This window comes from Bubalus bubalis, chromosome 23 (assembly GCF_019923935.1).
Source record: "Bubalus bubalis isolate 160015118507 breed Murrah chromosome 23, NDDB_SH_1, whole genome shotgun sequence".
NCBI classification, from domain to species: Eukaryota; Metazoa; Chordata; class Mammalia; order Artiodactyla; family Bovidae; genus Bubalus; species Bubalus bubalis.
The window spans coordinates 47,759,901-47,780,049 of NC_059179.1; the positions used below are offsets into that span (position 1 = coordinate 47,759,901).

At 44.9% G+C, this 20,149-nt stretch overlaps 1 long non-coding RNA gene across 1 annotated transcript; it reads left to right on the forward strand.

The window, feature by feature from the left end:
• The first annotated feature begins 4,354 nt into the window (after positions 1 to 4,354).
• On the forward strand, positions 4,355 to 6,797 carry LOC123331374. The gene is made up of 2 exons (XR_006547968.2): positions 4,355 to 5,258; positions 5,381 to 6,797. It is a non-coding gene; the product is annotated as an uncharacterized LOC123331374 (long non-coding RNA).
• The last annotated feature ends 13,352 nt before the right edge of the window (positions 6,798 to 20,149 follow it).

The window sequence follows — 20,149 nt, forward strand, 5'->3', positions numbered from 1 at the left end:
CCTGTCTCGTGCTAGGAGAGGCATTCCTTTCCGGGGAGTCCAGGCTTGTTGGAAGCCAGGGAAAGTCTTTCTTGAGTAGGTACTTTCTTTGTTTATCTCTTGGATCAGATTTTGAAGGACCCAGACTCTGAAGAGAGGGGATGGTGTTTGAGGAAGAGAGGAATGTGTACTCAAGGTCTAGAAGCAGGAGAGGCTTGGAGAATAGGAGCAGCAGAGTGAAGATGGATGCATGGAGAAGTCAGCAGGGACCAGAACCCCACAGCCACCTTCTAAAGTCACACTGTCCAACATGGGCTGAGTTCTGCTGGCAGAGGGTCCTCCTGCAGAGCTCAGATCTGGCATCCAAGCTGATTGGGCTCAATACCAAAACTTCATGGTCTCCTTAAGTTACAAGACCCCAAGTCAGTTCAGAGCCCTTTCTCGGGTCAGGAGGATCCCAGCCCCAGGCCACAGGAGACTGACTCCAGGTGCACTTGGCCTCCAACCCACTCTGAGTCCTTGGGCAAGTCATGCTGTGGACTAAAGAGGCTGGGTCTGCTAGCTTCCACAGTTCCTAACAGAGCTAGGATTCCTTGAGTCTCAGTGGTTTTTCCAAGACCGCAGAGTGAAAAGGTCAAGAATAGTATGAAAGCAAGTGTTTCGTGGAACACTGTACTCCATATCAGAAACTTCAGCCCAAAACAGGACCCACCTAGGGTCTTGAAATCAAGCTATCTTCTTGGCCAAGACAAATCCTATTGATTACAGCTTCTTGGATTCAGTCAGATCCTGATTAATATGACCCAGAAGTAGGGTTGCAGGCTCACACACTTGGGAAGTCTGAAGTGAAGGCTACCGTTCTTCACACGAGGTATGGGGCTGTGCATTTGGGAATTCTTGGGCCCTGTGTCCAAGAATTTGGAAAAGGGACAGTATCTGTGGGTATGTTTTTGTTGCATGGATATATTGATTTGTATTGTATCTTAGATTCCACCTTTAAGTGATATTATATGATATTTGTCCTCCTCTTTCCTATTTATTTTACATGGATGGATATAGTCCATCCCTGTTGCTGCAAACAGCATTTTTAGTGGAGGCAAACCATTAAACATAGAGTGGACAGACAATAAGTCCTGCTGTAGCACAGGGAGCTATATTCAATATCCGAAACAAACCTCTATGGATAAGAAAGTGAAAAATTATATACATATGTATAACTGAGTCACTTTGCTATAGAGAAGAAATTAACACAATATTATAAATCAATTATACTTCCATAAAGGCTTCCCTGGTGGCTCAGATGGTAAAGAATCTTCCTGCAGTGTGGAAGATCTGGCTTTGATCCCTGGGTTGGGAAGATGCCCTCAAGAAGGGCATGGCAACCCACTCCAGTATCCTTGCCTGGAGAATCCCCATGGACAGAGGAGCCTGGTGGGCTACAATCCATGGGGTCACCAAGAGTCAGACATGACTGAGCACCTGAGCACACATACTTCCATAACATTAAGAAAAGTGAGGGGATGGTCTTTGGCTATGACATGCCCTCATGCTGTGCACGCCCCTTAGGATGGCCACCCCGTCCGTTTTGGGCCCCTCACAGGACAACCCTTTGGTCTGAGCTGTGGCTGGACTTGGCCCGCTGTGCTTGGGGGCATGCAGCAGTCTGTCCTGTGGACTGGTTTCTGGCAGGTTCAGGTCGGGGCATTCTTAGCCAGGCTTGGGAAGTTGGACACCCAGTTTTCAGATTCTCTTTGGCCACTGTCTTCCTGTGACCTTCTCAGACTCCTGAGTCTGTTGACCTACCTGCCCCTCCTTCAGAGAACCTAAGGCTATAAGACCAAGCCTCACTTTGATGGCTGCCCGTGGTCAACTGAGCAATGTCCCAGGCCAGCAGTACCTATGTAGCAGCCGAGTGATGGCACCCTGGCAGAGACCAGCCAGTACCTGCAGGAGGTGTGTCCACTCTGTCTTACCAGCCTGGCATGCTGCTGGCACATGCAGCTCCTCCTGGAGGAGGAGCCCTGGGATGTCCTGCTGAGCTGTGATTTGGGGCTGTTCCCTCCATGAGACCCAGAGCATCTGTCTCCCCCATTGCACCTCCACATGTCTCTCACTTTTCAGGGACACCTTTGCTTAGATCATGCCTCTAATCAGCCTTGTCATGTTCGGAACGTGATCCTAAGCTGTGAATCCTTTGCACACCCAACCATGTGTTCTCTGTGGACCTGGGAACCTCCCTGCCTCTCACTGGAATGAAGGTTCCTCTGCATGGAAGGGGTTAGACCAGTCTGTTGCCTTCTGGGAGCTGACAGGTGGACGGAGCCCTGGGGGACTTTGAGCTCTAGCAGATGAAAGTCTAACGGCCCCGTGGGCTTTTATGTCTCAGCCGTGGATACACAGTGGCTCATCCATCTCCTTGCACCAGAAAAGGAATGGAGAAACTCATCTCCCCATTTCTGAGAGTGCCTCTCTGGACTTCTGCTCTCAATCAGCCTCTTTTCCCCCACACTCGCCTTTCAAGTGCAATTTCAGACTTGTCCATTCATAGATGGTGTGGTTTATCGGTATGAATTGATACTTCTGATTCTAAGAGTAAGGTCTGCTCATTATCAAATACTTGACAATAAAGACAAGCACACAAAATAAAGTCACCCATATATCTGTCTTTCCAGGTTTTGTTTCCTGTACCTCCGTGGGCAGGCAGCTCTCGTTCATATATTTGGGGACATCTCCCGTACGCTATCTAAATGCTCCTACCTTTGCTCCTGTGTCTCCACTGAGGATGCTTCCCTTCCCAAGTGCCCATTCCAAGGCACCCCTGTTCCAGGCCCTGTGCTCCCTGCAGACCTTCTTCTCTGGCCATGGCACCTCCTCCTCTGAGATCCTGCCTGGGCCTGGCATTGGGTTTCGATCCACAGACACACTGGCCTGTGCTGTCCTCTGACTTTATCCAAACCTCCGTGCTCAGGAGCACCCACTTCTATTTCTTCCAACATCCAATAGCATCTAACGCAGGGGCTAGAAAAAGGGTTCGTTAACGAGATGGATAAGGATGTTATTGAGGAATGAGAAAATTATGAATATATTCATAAACATGAGCCTCTTCATTAATAATTGCAGTCTCAGCCACTACTATCTTTGATGCTCTTTGGTGAAAATTAATGCACTTCATGATTTTTATTCCTGGGAAAGTTGACCGTGCCCTTTACCAAGCCTGGAGCTTTCAGGAGGTGTTTCCAGAGGACTGGAAACAGACATTTCCAACCCGCTTGCATCTTGCAAGTGTTCTTTGTAACGGGCACCGAGCAGGCTTAAGCCCAGGGGGTTTCTCAGGCAATCAGTCTTAGTCTTCTGGCCCATCTTCCCTCTCCCCCTCTGGCAGATGTAAGAAGAGGGGCTGGAGGCATACAGAATAGACTTGGGGGGCAGGTGCCCTTTCCCTGGGGTAACCTCTTTTAAAGACCTTCCTTCCGCTGCAGAAAAAAGTGACAAAGAAAATGTGGTTATGGGGTGTGTTTCAGAGATCAGTGCCCTGCGACACGGCCGGGTAGACCCACGCCCGTGTTTTTAATGATCTGACCCAACGGAAATCTCCTGGTTACAAAGAGGCTGCTTTAAGAATTTTAAAAAACCTAATAAATAATTTGTTATAACCGCAGGGTATCACGTTACCATGTTACTTATTATGGAACTAGGATAATATTTAAATTGCTTATTTACGGCATTAAAATAAATAGTGGTTTGGGCATTCTGGCAAAGCTGGGGACACATATGGTGGTTCCCAGCCCCAGCCCCCCAGCTTCAACGCACACTTCCATCCTACCAGCTCCGGGCTCTCTCCCCATCCACAATCACTCCATTAGGCTATTAAGGTTCAGAAGGTGCAACACACCTGACCCCTGAAGGCATTTGCTACTCATTTTTCAAAACCTTTTCTAATGCCTGTAGGTCCCTTTCTGGGCTGACATTTGACTGCGCGCCTTCTGTGGGGTCTACTGGGGAGCTGTCCCTTGAAGCCCACTGGCCTGGCACCTCTTGCGGCCACTCGCTGGGGTCCTCTCAGATCTCCGAGGGGGGTGGCAGGCAACACAGTGAATTAGATATCAAGTAAATCAGATCAAATGGCAGCCTGGTCGTCTCCCCACCCCCAGGTAAAGAGCGGGCTGGGGGAGCCGGGATCGCATCTGAGCAGGCTCTGGCCTTCTCCGGTTCATTCAGGGCACCGGAACCTTGTTCTACCAAGTGGCCCCCACTTAAGCCCCACTAATTGGGTGGGATTGCTGCAGTCTGATGAGTCATAATTAGGATGCGGCGGCTCCAGGAGGAGCCGTCTTATTGGGCAAAGGGTCGGGGACTAATGACTGCAGGAGTGGAGGGTTTTGTTGATGCTGGGACTTGCTGCTGGGAAAAAAAAAAAAATACAACACTCCTGCTGCCTTTCTTAGGGCATCAGGCACTGAATCTTTCCCCTCATTTGATTCACTGACCTCTCAAGTGCATCATCACCCCGAGGGCTCCGGGCGTCCGGCAACTGTTAAGCCCCTTGGGTTGATAATCTCCTCCCGCGTTTGCCCTTAACACCAGGCATACCACCATTAGCCGCAGCTGCACCGGTGCTCATTAGAGGCGATCGATGTCGACCAGATAAAGCACTCTGCCGCTCCCCACCTCCCCTCACTGCAGACCTATAGGCCTGCCCACGCAAGCCTCCCTGTCAGCTACCCAAAAGAGGGGGCTCTGTTTTGAAAAAAAAAAGAGGGGGAGAGGAGGATGAAAAAGGAGGAGGGGAAAGTCCATATTTACTTTCTTGGTCTCAGGATGCTGTTGACTGTCTAGAAGAAATGTTATTTTTACTGTGATGTGAAAATCGCCCATCTTTGCCTCCCGAGACTCCTGGCCTCCAGGCAAGGCCCAGAGAAAAATGGTTCCTGAGGAAAGAAGGATGGGCTAAGATGGGCGGGATGTGGTATTGATGCTAGACCCAGTTGCTATTGGGTTTCTGCAGACCACGGAGGTCTGGGGCTATGGCTGGCAGTGGTGGCTGGAGTCCTGCTTCTTGCCAGAAGGTGTTGCCAGAGAGCCTGGGAACTCGGGCTGGGAGTCGGGCCCCAGGGGGAGCTGGAGGCAGGAGCGATATCAGGGTGCCCCCCACCCCACCCTGAGTCTGCTCAGCCTCCCAGACTTCTGCAGCTTGGCATCCTGTCCCAGCAGCTGCGTCAGGATGCCCACTGGATGATTCTTCGCCGTGGTGGGCTGGGAGGGACCTGGCCCCTCACTGGGTGAGGAGTGGTGTGCCTTGCTCACTTGTGGGGTGGCAGTGGGCAGCCAGGCCCCCCTGCCTTGCTCTCAGGTACCGTTGGGACCTCCTGGCCGCACATCCCCATCCATCCTTACTCCACAGGAAGGACCGGAGAGATGGGAACGTGGAGGACACCCCAGGAGGAACCAGAGACGACAGGAGCATCCGGGGGCCAGAACATTCAAGAGGTTTCACCTATGTTTTTCCACACGTGAGGCCGTTTGGAATGAATACCTGACCTAAATCATATCTTTTCCTGATGGAGGCAGTGCTCCCTTGAGAATTACTGGAGACAGTCCCAACCAAACCGGACTGCTGATCCCTACCATGGAGAAGTTAGGCGGGGACAGAAGAGTCTTGGTGTCAGGAGAGCACCAAGACCCTACCAGTGGCCATGCCAGGCAGAGGATGGGGACTCTACTCCTGGGAGTGTGGGCCCCCCAAGCAAGCTCGGGTAGGCACTCTTCAGACAGAGGCGAGTCCCTATGGGGGATGACACCCCACTGGTTCCCCAGCAGTCCCACTGCGGGGTAGGTCACTCTTAACTTTCCCCGTGTCCTTTATTCTGTGCCTGGAATGTTTGTTTAGTGACAGAAGCCATAACACCAAAAAACATGGGTAAAAAAAGAAACCTTCGTCTGTAAAGATAAGCAGAGAGAGAATAGTGACTCATGACAAAAAAAAAAAAAAAAAAAAACAAAAGCAAAAGCAAAAAACCCAGAAGTCCTGAGCAAATACCCTTGCATGAAATAAAGTAACAGCAAGGCATAGGAAATTCCAGAAATTTGCAAGTTTCTGTTTTTAAGCAAGATGGCAGTGACATTGCAGCTATGAAACTGGAGCGGGCAGTTTGGAAGGTGGCAAAACAAGACCCTCAAAGGCGATATACGAATAAACAATTGCTGAAGTCTAAAGGGCAGTTTCCTAATTGTGGAAAATTGATTCAGTGAGTTGGAGGTGAACTTGAGAATTTAAGGAAGCACAGAGAGTAGGTATAAATAAATTCATAAAGGAGAAAGTAGGAGACCTGGAAAGGCAAGAACCAGGAGCTGTACAATGGGAATTCCTGAGAGAGCAGAGTGAGCAGAGAAGCCAAAATAATCACCGGGGAATCCAAAGAGCTCATTGAGCACCAGGCACAATTAAACGAACCTGAATTTCCAGGTAAAGGAAAGTGTACATCCAAGCTGAAAAACAATTTACCTCCAAAGAAACAAGAGCTGCACTGCAATTAGCCTCTTTTGCCTACAAAACATCCAAATCAATTTCACTTTTATTGGAAAACACAGCTCTTATGCAGCCCTGCTTAAGATTTCCAATGGTTTTGTTTACTTTGTTAGTGGTTTACCTGAACAATTTACCTGAGAAAAATTCAGTTCCAATACTCCTCTATCTCTGACCATAATTTGTTCCTTGGGATAAGTGGGATAAGTTGGTAGACTCGTCTGCAATAATTAAAAAAAAAATAATGCATCACTGTTGAATGAGTTTTTATGGAAAAATATTTTGACCTGATTTTCTCTATTGAATGTGCTGTATTTAGGTGCATCTGGTTAGCCTGTGAGATCTATAAGGATGAACTGCAAAGCTGTGTGCTATCTCCTTGACTTCTGTCTTCCCTCATCTGGCTAGGTGATCATGGTGTGTATGTTAACTGGGGTTGGCAACAGTAAAAGGTGTTCTCAGATATGAAAGGAAAGTGAAAGTCATTCAGTCCTATCTGGCTCTTTGTGACCCCATGGACTGTAGTACATGGAATTCTCCAGGCAAGAATACTGGAGTGGGTAACCTTTTCCTTCTTCAGGGGATCTTCCCAACCCAGGGATCAAACCCAGGTCTCCCTCATTGCAGATGAATTCTTTACCATCTGAGCCACAAGGGAAGCCCAAGAATATTGGAGTGGGTAGCCTATCCCTTCTCCAGTGGATCTTCCTGACCTGGAATTGAACTGGGGTCTCCTGCATTGCATGTGGATTCTTTACCAACTGAGATATGAGGGATATGAAAGGAACCTGGAAAATATACCATTCGTGTGTTCTTCCTCAAGAAAGTACTAGAAGCCACTCTGCAGTCAATTAAAAACATTGTACATTCATTCCAGCCCTCCAGAGTCAGGCCCCAACAAGAGTCCTTTTACCTGGTCATTGGAACCAATAGACCAAGACCAAACCAAGTTAAGCCCAGAAGCAAAGGAAACCTTTTTTTTTTTTTAATGGACATTTGAGGTCAAGCTCTGGCTTTTATTAGTCTCTTTCTAAGCAGCCCAAATAGAGAATGGGTTTTATTTTATTGGCCATGCCGCACGTGGGATCTTAGTTCCCCTCCAGGGATTGAACCCTTGTCCCCTGCAGTGGAAGCACAGAATCTTACACACTGGGCTGCCAGGAAGGTCCCAGAAAGCTTTATCGTTTGATGGAAGGATGGAGAGGTGTAGCTGCTCTCGCTCCAGAAGGTCACACTGGGTGCAGCATCTCTGCACACGGCCCACCCCCGCCATCTTGAATTGAGTGTCAAGGGCAGTGCTTCTGCACATGCCCCTGAGCTGAGGGGTGTGCACAACCATTTGCACCAGGAACCAGGTCTAATGGGCCGTGTGCAAAGCCTCTACAATTGGCCCCTTGTGAGCAAGTGACACCAGACTAAGCCCAGAGGAAAAAAAGGTTAGGCTTTATTTTATTACCCAGATTCTATTCTTCTTTCCCAGGCATTGTTAATGGAGTTTTCTGGTGACAAAGTTACAGTGGAAGAGAGAGAAACAACAGACCCAGAAAAGCATGTAGAGTTTAAATAACTGGTCATACGATTAAAAGCAACTCATATACAAAAAATAATTTTTGAAGGCAAAAATGGATGTTAGACATAGATTAATTATCTGGTTTAAACTTTTAGATAGTAGCAAAAATTGGGAAATTGGGCAGAGCAGAAAAAATAAATGTGTGTTAAATTTCTGTTTTACTTGGGAACAGTCTTGGACAATATCTCAGTGTTAATGGAAGCCAGAGAAATATACGTGACTTCTTAAAAAGCAATGTGTGAAGAGCCATACATGAAATAAAAATAAGACTCATACTTTCCAAGTTACTAAAGAAAAGAAAAGAGCTATGAGTAATATCTTTTTAGCAAACGATGCATAAAAGAAAACAATAAAGTAATATTTTAAAAAAGCGTAACCGAAATAAGTCGAGAGATAAATATGACTACGACCAATCCTCCAAAGGACAGACTTTCAGACTTGATTGAGAAATAGAATCAAATTAAAATCTATTGACAAGAAGCACATCTAAAATAAAAAAAAATACAGAAAGATTGAAAAACAATGGCTGGATAAAGGTGTACCAGATAAATACAAATAAAAATTGAAAAGTGATATCAAGTTAGACTTTAAGTGGTTTCAAGTAAGATATTTTTACAGTGATAAAAGGTAAATTTACCACAAAGATGTAATGAATAGCAAACCCTTATGTGTTAAATAATTATTAGAATATATAAGCTAAATTAAAATTATAAGAAGAAACTGACAAAGACATAATTAAAATAGTGAATAACTTTAATATGCAACCATCAGTATCAGACAAATTGACAAAATAAGGAGATATAAATTAAGCACATGTAATAAGTAGAGCTTATTCAGTATTTAGGAGAAGGCAATGGCACCCCACTCCAGTACTCTTGCCTGGAAAATCCCATGGGCGGAGGAGCCTGGTGGGCTGCAGTCCATGGGGTCACTAAGAGTTGGACACGACTGAGCGACTTCACTTTTACTTTTCACTTTCATGCATTGGAGAAGGAAATGGCAACCCACTCCAGTGTTCTTGCCTGGAGAATCCCAGGGACGGCGGGGCCTGGAGGGCTGCTGTCTATGGGGTCGCACAGAGTTGAACATGACTAAAGTGACTTAGCAGCAGCAGCATTCAGTATTTAATAAGCTATAATGAAATTTATACCATACAAAGAAAGAGGATAAGACCCATGATATATTTGTATAAACTGATGACTGAAAAATCTTAATCACACAAAAAATTTATAGATTTCTCTTAAGGAACAAACTGTCCAGATCACATCCCATAGGTTCAACATATGAATTTTAATAACATATGAATTTTAATAACAAAAATGTAACACAAATCGCAATACATTTAAAAAATTAGAATGATGCTCTCCTGGTAAATTTTAGATGATAGAGAAACTCTATATTTCTAGAATACTTAAGGACACATAAAACAATTGAGATGAAGCCTAAAATTAATTTGAAGTCAAATGCATTAAGTATGTTTGTTATGAAACAAGGCTAAACAAAAATAGAAATCAGTAAGCACTTATAATTTTTAAAAAGGTAAGATACTAAGTTAAAAAATGGGGAAAAATATAGAAATGTATGCAGCAGAATATAGGAGAACAGTAAAGTTGAGAAATTCAAGAACTTAAAAAACATAAGTACATATTAAAATAGATAAACTGCTGGAAATTAGGGGAAAATGAAGGCTATATAATATATAATGAAAAATTAGTGAATATGGTTGAAGAAACAAAGTATGAGGGACTCAATGGATTTAAATAACTACAAAGAAATACTGGCTATAACCCAGTTTATCATTCAATGGATGAAAAATTTTTCTGAGGAAAATGGAAATCTTCCTGAAGATTGTGTCTGACTGAAGCAGGGGAACGCTTCTACAGGAAGGTAAGCTCGGAGAGAAATTTCAAAAGTGGTATGTGGTTTAGTTTTTGTAACTTTGTCATATTTTAAAATGAATCTCTTTGTCTTCTTCCTCATTATTATTCAGTATCTAGCCATTTCTTCCAGAATAATTTTAGAATTCTTTAGTGTTTGGGGTGAAGGTTTTCAGTCTTGTCAGAACACTTAATTCCCCTGCTGTGGGAAAGATGGCAGAGCACTGGGAGAAAACATTTTACAGAGAGAACTAAGGCTTGAATCTGAAACCTGAAAAGGCTAAAAAAAATATTCCAGACCCATCTCTCTGAGAAGGTTAAGCTGGAACAGGGCAGGCGGGGCTGGAACCTTTCGAGATGCAGACCATAGTCATTGAATCAAAGAACAAAAAGGCCTAAATAATATATAGCATGTTGAAAACAGAAGTTTCGTATCTCACATAGGTCTATTCCAGGGGTGCGATAACGTTTTAATATTCAGAAATCTATTAATAAAACATATCCCATTGGTAGATTAAAAGTGGAAAATGTTCTATAAAATCTCAGAGGACCTTTGATAAAATTCAACATTGATTTATGATAAAAACTTAATAAGCCAGGAATAATGATTCCTTGACATGGAAAAACAATATGAAATCATCATCAGCAGCACCTTTCATGAGAATCCTCCATAGCGCCTTCAGAGTCTGGGGCAGGACCAGGAATCAGCAATTCCCCCGGTGATGAACATCGTTCTCGAAGTTCTCATGCATGTCATAAAACAGGAAACAGAAAAAGGAAGATTAAGTTTCAGAAAGGAAGAGACCTAAATCTGCATGTGGCATGATTCCATCTCTGAAACTCTAAGAGAATATTTTAAAGAAAGTAGCAGGCACAAATCAGTAATTTTTCCTACATTACATTATGATTCACTGGAAAGTAAAAAGATAAAAGATTTCCAATCTCCAAGATAAATGTAATGTTTTAAATCCTAGGAATAAACCCAGCAGGATGCACAAGAGGACCATGTGAATAAATAGACAACAGGTTTTGAGAGGTGTCAGAGAAATCATCAATAAATACAGACCTTGGGTCTTAAGAGTGCAAAGAAGCCAAATTTCTCCAATTTAACTTATGCTTTTGGGGTGGTTCCTACCAAAATCAATCATTCTAGAAGAATGGACAAAATATTGACCACTAGAGAGTAGTTAAGCAGTATGCTCTGCTGTTTGGATGGTTCCACAGTGGAGAGTGGTTGCAGGATTAGACAGGCAGACGAGAGCCCACTCATTTAGCATATGATATACACGACATTTCCACTGGGATGGCCAAGTGCTTAAGGATGCTGAGAAAGATTGAAGGCGAAAGAAGAAGGGGGTGGCAGAGGATGCGATGGTTAGATAATACCACTGATTCAACGGAGATGATTTTGAGCAAACTCCGGGAGATAAACTCTGGGAGATAGTGAAGGACAGGGAACCCTGGCATGCTGGAATCTGTGGTGTCGCAAACAGTTGGACATGACTTAGTGACTGAACAACAGCAACAATAATCATGGCATTTCAAGTATTTGGGGGAAAGTCTCTATTATTTAGTGATGCTGGGATAACAGGTTAATTATTTGGAAAAGAATCCCTCTATCACACTTAAATAAAAATTCATTTCAGTGGATTATACAGGTGAAGTCATCAGAGAACTATATGAACCTGAAAAATGAGGACTGCGTATTTGTCTAGTTTCTAGGTGGGGGAGGAAGAACAAGGAGGAAAACATACAGGAAACTGATAAAGTTTTGTCACATAAAATCGGAAAATTCCCAACACCAAATTACACTCTAACCCATCAGTTCAGTTCAGTTCAGTTCAATCGCTCAGTCGTGTCCGACTCTTTGCAACCCCATGAATTGCAGCACACCAGGCCTCCCTGTCCATCACCAACTCCTAGAGTTCACACAAACTCATATCCATCGATTTGGTGATGCCATCTAGCCATCTCATCCTCTGTCGTCCCCTTCTCCTCCTGCCACCAATCCCTCCCAGCATCAGACTCTTCCAATGAGTCAACTCTTCTCATGAGGTGGCCAAAGTACTGGAGTTTCAGCTTTAGCATCATTCCTTCCAAAGAACACCCAGGACTGATCTCCTTTAGAATGGACTGATTGGATCTCCTTGCAGTCCAAGGGACTCTCAAGAGTCTTCTCCAACACCACAGTTCAAAAGCATCAATTCTTCGGCGCTCACACAAATGTGGACATATAGTGTCATATTGTTAAATAAGAAAATTTCCCTTTAATACATAAAGAATCTTTATAATTCAGTAAAACTTTTGAGGAAAAATGCCTAAAAATTTAAAAAAAGCATTCATTAAGTAACAATTTCAAGTGCTCAATAAACGTCTGAAAAAATTTTCATCATGTCAGGAATGAAGGAAGTGCAATTTTAAGTAAAGGCTATATATTTGGCTGATCAAATTAGTAAAGCATTTTGAAAGGGGTCATACCCAGTGTTGGCAATAATTACAAAAAAAACAGTAATTATTATGTATTATATTTGAGATTTTCTGGAGGAAAAATTGGCAATATGAATGAAAACTTTAGCATTATTCATACCTCAAGATCCAGTATACTATACTAAGATGCTCAGTCGTGTATGACTCTGCAACCTCATGGACTGTACCCCTCCAGACTCCTCTGTCCATGGGATTTCCCAGGCAAGAGTACTGGAGTGGGCTGCCATTTCCTTCCCCAGGGGATCTTCTTGACCCAGGGATCAAACCTGCGGCTCCTGCAGCATCTCCTGCATTGCAGGCAGGTTCTTTAACCCCTGAGCTACTGGGGAAGCCCAGTACCTGGCTTGATTTCCAGGTACTGGTCCCATGTAAACAATTAGAGAATCACAAGGAACTGTATGTACGAGGAGATTGTGTGGCGCTCTTTCTAGTGGTGAAAAATGGGGACCAGTGTAAAAGGCCAGTGGGAAGACACAGGTTAAATAAACTGTGGCCCATTAAAAGCGATGGAGTACTAAGCAGTCATTAAAAACCATGCTCTCAGAGACTAAGCATGTGCCGTATATTCACAATATATTAAAAGATAAAAGTAGTTACAGAATGTCATATGCTTTATAACTCCATTGCTGTAAAGTCAGTATATATGCCTAGATAAATGATGGAAGGAAATACAGTGGTTTCTTCTAATCCTGGGAATATGAACACTTTTTATTTTCTTCTTTATCCTTTTCTGAAATTCTCAAGATTTATGCAAGGGTACTGTATTTCTTAGCTACAAATCATCATAATAATTATAATAAAAGAGTTTTAAAAGCTCAATAAGGAAAGCAGCAGTGGCCTATCTGAGCAGTCCTTCCTGCCCAGTGAAGGGTCAAGGGCTCAGAGCCCAGTCTCCACAGCTCTCTCTGTCTCGGTCTCTCTCTTCATGTCTCTGTCTCACTGTGTCTCTCTCTATCTCTGTATCTCTTTCTCTATCTCTGTCTCCCTTTCTCTGTCTCTATCTCTCTGTCTTTCTCTGCATCTGTCTCTGTCTGTCTGTCTCTCTATTGCCAGACACTTATTTCCTTCTGAAAAGTGATGGTTTCCAGTTTTTAGTTAACACTTCCTTTATTTGATGTGTGATGTGATCTTTCTGAGTTGGATATATTTTTTTTCTCAGGCTTCTGGCATCCTGGCTTAATTTCCTGGGAAAGCTGTTTTCAAGTCACAGTGCATCTCGCTTAGGTCCTTGAAGTCAGTGTGAGTGGGAAGGGGTGGGATGGAGAATGTCCGCTTCTCCTCCCTGGACTCTGCTCGGTCCTGCAGGGGTCTGCCGGGGCTCCTGATTTAGTCAGATTGTTCTGGGCATGAATGAACGTGGCCGCCTTTCTATCAACAGAAACCTCAAGTTAGGATTGGCAGATTTACCAAATAAAAACACAAAATGCCTAGTTAAGTTTGATATTAGATAAAGGAATGATTTTTTAGTATAAGTATATCCCAAACATTGGATGGGATATACTTATACTAAAAACTTATCCATTATTTATCTGAAAAGCAATTTAACTGGGCAATCTGAATTGTACCTGACTACACTACCCCTAATGCTTTGAATGACCGAGTGCCTGAATGGCCTCATGCCTCACCTTGGCCTAAGTTACTTTGTCTACAGAGGGGTCTTCATACCCCACCCTCAAATCAAATGGATGGGCCAGCCAGGACCATGGTATCTGAGCAAACACAGTCATGCTCTGCTGGGTCTATCTGGGCCTGGCTGATGGATGCTTATAAACTGGCTGTTGGAAAATTAGAGCTTAGCCATTCTTCTCTGTAATCTAAAATCCAGCACCCACTCATTTGCATAAGCAGAGAGAATGATTAAGAAGCTGATGGATCAGGCGAAGTTGTGGCTGAACTGTGAAGGACAGAACCCTGGCCCCATAACAAGATGCCATTTCTCCGCTGTGAATGGGGTTCTCTCTGCCTTCTTCTTGAAGGACATTCAAACACTCTCCCTTCTGCACACACCCTAGAGGGGTAAAGATGGTCCATGCCAGCCGCGTCATCAGAGTAACCCACTTCAGGGTTGTAGACCTGGGCAGTTCTCCCCTTTCCTCTACTGTGTGTAAATGAAGAAAGAAAAGAAAAAAGCAGCTAAGAATAAGGGAGCTATACATGTCAACAAAGGTCTTTCTAGTCAAGGCTATGGTTTTTCCAGTGGTCATATATGGATGTGAGAGTTGGACTATAAAGAAAGCTGAGTGCAGAAGAATTGATGCTTTTGAACTGTGGTGTTGGAGAAGACTCTTGAGAGTCCCTTGGACTGCAAGGAGATCCATCCAGTCCATTCTAAAGGAGATCAGTCCTGGGTGTTCATTGGAAGGACTGAAGTTGAAGCTGAAACTCCAATACTTTGGCCACCTGATGAGAAGAGCTGACTCATTGGAAAAGACTCTGATGCTGGGAAAGATTGAGGGCAGGAGGAGAAGGGGATGACAGAGGATGAGATGGCTGGATGGCATCACCGACTCAATTGGCATAGGTTTGAGTGGACTCTGGGAGTTGGTGATGGACAGGGAGGCCTGGTGTGCTGCGGTTCATGGGGTTGCAAAGAGTCGGACATGACTGAGCGACTGAACTGAACTGAACATGCAGGAAGAACCATAGGTATCAAATTTTCAACTGGCACCTTTTCTCCCCATTATTTAAAAAACGGCTAGGGTTTGGATGCTACTTGTTACAAATTGCTTTGTGACTGAACCTGGCAAATTAAGCTCTGGTTTGCAGTGGTTGCCTCTACCATGATTTGTGTTCCTAAATTTGGCTGGGGTCAGGGCATTCCAGAAACCCACTGTGGACTGACTGGCCTTGACACCCTGGTGCCGACCCCTGTGAGAGGCACAGAGCCAGAAACGCCTGTGGGAATGTTCCTGTGTCCCTTCTACTGAGAGCAGTGAAAGCACGTGGCCCAGGCTCTTGCCAGGCATTAGTCATCCCTTCTCCAGGAAGGGGCCTGGCCTGAGCTAGCCTGGGAGCAGACCATGTTTTATTACCTCTCTGGCTTCTGGTTGCCCGCCAGGAGCTGAACCAGAAGTGCCAAAATGCTGTAAGAAATCAGATCGGGAGAGCGGCTGCTTGCGCGGCCTTTCCAGCTGTTGGCTCTGAAGCAAAGCTCTTTGTAAATTTTGTAAGAAAACATGTTCTCTGGAGGTTTCCATTTCAAGTTGGCAGCGTTAAGAAGTCAGGAGAGCTGGAGTCAAACTTTCCGAGGAATGCCTGAGCTTGGATCGCGCTCCGCACTGAGTCTGGGCTCCAGCTCCTGGGGCCTCGGGGTTGGGACTGCTGTCGCTGGCTGATAGTGGGCTGCATTTAGTGTGCCCGAGGGGAGGGGCAGAAGCGTGTGGCTCCCACAGCACCTTTGGTGCCTTCAAAGAGTGTGTGGCATGTGTGGGAAATGATTTATGGGAGCCTGGTTAGGGGCGAGATTAACAGCATCGTTGAAACACAGATTCATCATTTCTTCTGGAAGTCTAAGTTGCTTCCCTGGTGGCTCCAACGGTGAAGAATCTGCCTATAGTGCAGGAGGCTGAGTTCGATCCCTGGCTCGGGAAGCTCCCCTGGAGAAGCAAACGGCAGCCCTCTCCAGTATTCTCACCTGGAGAATTCCATGGGCAGAAGACCTGGTGGTTTTCATTCAGAAAAAGACTGCAGGAGTCCCGTTCAGTGCATCCACCTTAAGTTATCCCTGCACTTTCAACATGTTTTCCCCAAATGACCGTGATGATCTTTTTCTTTCTCCTGAGAGTTCCAGTTCTGACTTTTGAACTGGCTGGCCAAACATTTCTGTGTAGCTGGCCACTCCTTACTGGAGGCCCTAGCTTTGTTCCTGATGTTTGTCACAATTTCTCACTTTTCCTGCCATTTATCTTTCTTATTTTCCTCATTTCCTTGCATTTTGCTGATGGTAGATTCATATTGACTCCATACAGAGAAAGACAGCAAATAGCAGTGAAAGCGCTTGGCTGAATGAGAAATGGGATCTCTCCTTGTTCACCCAACCGTTCAAATGGTCCCTTGGCCAGAATGGTGGTGGAAACCTACATATGTTATTTTCATCATTGCACTAATACGAAAATAGCAAGTTTTAAAAATGATTAGATTTAGGAAGTACCAAGCTTGCTACATTTAACGTTTTTGTCAAGAGAGTGTCTTCACCCATGAAAGCAAATATTTTCATATGGATGGAGGCTTGTACCGATGAGATCTTTCATATGGCAGTGTAGTATAGTAGATTATAACCTTCCCCAACATTAAAATAAAGTGCTGTGGGAGGGACATTAACTCTTTTAGGCCCCTTACACATTTCCCTAAGTGTCCATCATAAATCCAGGAAATTGCATTGCCATTGTTACATTCAGGAATAATTTTGCTCCAGTACACTTCTGCAGCACCCATAATTCTATTTTAGGGAGTAAAGATGTTTAACTTATGTCAGGAGAGTCTGCTGATTGGTTCTGGTTTGCACTGGTGTTATTTTAAATCAACAGCCGCTGCTGGAAAATCAGATAATTTCTCAGAAGACTTGCATGGAGGCGTATTCTCTGGTTGTTTATGTTTGAGGTGAAAGCTTTCAGTTCGAATCATTGTTCCAAAATGGATGAATGCCGCGTGTGATATCAGTTCAGGTACATCAGGTGTTTGGGGAAGCTGACCGGAAGATGAAAATAAGGCTGCCAAAGGAGTTACTTCCAATGGAGGGTTAATCCCAGGTAATAATGTGAAGCTGGAATGGAGGCATAGAGGTAAGTACCCAGAGAGAAAGAGATGAATTACTGACCCAGGCATTCTGCAAGCCTGGAAGTTATGCATGGAGGAGAGCTACCCAGGAGCCGGGCATGTGACCGTGGAGGACTGGGCAAAATGTAAGTGGTTCAGGTTTATAAAAGGCCCTGACGGACAGGTGGAGAGAAGGGGTGTGTAGTCACATATCCTCAGTGTTTAGACTTCTCCAGAAACTGGAATTCTGAAACACATCTGAGTTTACAGCTCAAAAGCCCACGGAGTCAACGTGGAAAGTTGCCCCAGAAAACTAGCTATCAGTAAAGAAACGAGCCTGTGTTGTCTAAGGAGGTGACATTCCCTTTTTCTGCAGCCAGAGGCAGAAGTCTTGAGGCATCTGTGCAATGTTAGTGAGACGCAGCCGCCCTTGCGATGGGTGTGCAATGTACTTGGCGCTCTAATGAGCCCCTTGCCTGACTCCCCCGATGGGCCGGGATGACTTCATTTGTTTCCAAGAACTACAACTACACAAAAAGACTACACTACTTTCATTGGAAACGTTTCAGAGACAAAGAGAGTAGATTTCAAGTCCCAGGAAAGAGAGGACTTGAAGACTTTGTCAGACCCGGGTGGAAAGCGGGGGTCCAAATGTGCATCTTGCCCTCCCCACAGCCTAAACGGGCGACACGTCTCATTAGACGTGTGTCTGGAGAGCGCGTGTTGGGGACGGAACACACCTTTCAACAGGCACGAAACAGAGGAGCAATTAGGTGTGACTGAGACTCAGCAGGTAACGGCAGAGGAAGAACAAGATGGGAGCAGGCTTCCAGGCGACGTGTGGCTTGAATCAGAGCTTCAAATAATGAGGAAACATCCTGTCTCGAGAATTGCCACCATTTCTTACGAAGGTAGATGCTGACAGCTTCACAAAGGCCGCCGTGAGGGAAGGAGCGTCTGAGAATGCCAGCCACGAGCACGGAGGCTCCCAACAAATTGTCAGGTCCCGACAATTGTTCAGACAGCACGAGGCGGGGGAGAGAGCCAGCAATCTGGGGCACGAGGCCTCTGCTCTCTCCCCCACCCCTCCTTCTGGAAGCGTACCGGCTCCCGGGCGCTGGGGAAGCAAGACGCCAGCCATGCACCTCCCTTCCGCTCCGCGCCACAGACCTCGCCCTTCTCGTCTGTTTCTTGTACGACTTGATTTTTATGAATACAATGTGATTTTCCCATTATTTTCATTCCTTCAGGGCAAGAGAATCTCATCAAAAGTTCACAACTAATATATATACTATGTTACTAAAGAAAAACCGTGAGATGTGGGTGTAGGGAGAGTGGTAATCTCTCCAAACTTTTGAGACGTGTGTAACACAAAAATGAAAAGTCAGGGCAATTAGCTATTTTGTCAGTATTATAAGAACAGAAAGGAACCCACGTGGACTTGGAATTTGTCATGAATAATGCATAGATTCCTGAGATCGCTCTGAAGTCCCTTTCCAATCTTAGGTTGGAACAAAGACTAGGTTGACCACTGCTGCCGGTCACAGATTCAGGGTGTCAGCAATAGAAAATGCCGTCTATAGGAGGATACTTGTGGCTGCCCTGCTGACTGAGATGGTAAAGAATGTGCCTGCAATGAGGGAGACCAAGTTCGATCCCTGGGTTGGGAAGATCCCCTGGAGGAGGAAATGGCAACCCCCTCCAGTATTTTTTCCTGGAGAATCCCATGGACAGGGGAGCCTGGGGGGCTACAGACATGGGGTTGCAAAGAGTCAGACACAACTGAGTGACTAATACTACTAGAATGATACTGGTATTGCTTCCTCACTGAGGTGGAGACTGTACGTCACTGCATTGACATGTTGGTAGGAGTGGATGCTGCTGGCTTTGGGAAAACCATCCCTCAGTAAGGGGAGGAGAGAATGTTTGGGGAGGGAGAGGGAGGAGGTGTCTGGTCTTAACCTGATCCTCAGTGCTCCTGAGGTTTTAGTGTTCCCAGTCATTGACTTTTACTTGAATCAACATGAGATCTTTGAAGTTTTGTCTTGGCATTGAAACTTTTTCTTTGCCCTGAATGACTTCCTGGTTGTTTTATTTTAGTTTAGTTTAAAAAGATTGTTTTTTTTTATTTTGGACTTTGGGATTCCTACCCCTTCTCCATGCCTGGGATCCTATAACTGCGCCCTCAAGATTTCCCGAAGTGTGCCCTTTTGTTTGAGACTTTACAGCATCAGAGGCTTGGCCACAACAGTATCAGCCTTTGCTTCTCAGAGATGAATCATCCTGATGTAATGGACTGTGTTTTGTAAATCTTATTATTTTTCCTACATCTGTTTATATCAAACTCCTGAGAAATGACAAATGCAGGAGAGCTCAAAAATCTCCTTGATCACCACTGCCCTAAGCTGAAATTTCCTCCTTGGTTATTCTGCTATTGAAAGAATAGTCCTGCAGAGAATAAGAACGGGCTTCCACATCTAGACTGATTTTTAAGTTGCCTTCTGTGAGCTGGAAGACCCCAGGCAGGGCTTTAAGTAGCTGACCCTGGTGTGTATGGTGGTGGGGGGAGGGGAAGGGTGTTTGTCTACAGCCTGGGGGTCCCACATGCATGCACCTCAGTTAGGGTTGCTCTACCAGTATTCCTGGGCTTCCCTGGTGGCTCAGCTGATAAAGAATCTGCCTGCAATGCAGGGGACCTGGATTCGATCCCTGGGTTGGGAAGATTCCCTGGAGGAGGGAAAGGCTACCCACTCTAGTATTCTGGCCTGGAGAATTCCATGGATTATACAGTCCATGGGTCTCAAAGAGTTGGACACGACTGAGCGGCTTTCACTCTCACTTTGACTTTCTGCTTCCATGTTAAGTGCAAGGATTTCAATATTTTATTTGGAAAACATGGGAGGAGGTGATAACTAAAGGTACAGGGTTTCTTTTTGAAGTGATGAAATTGTTCTAATT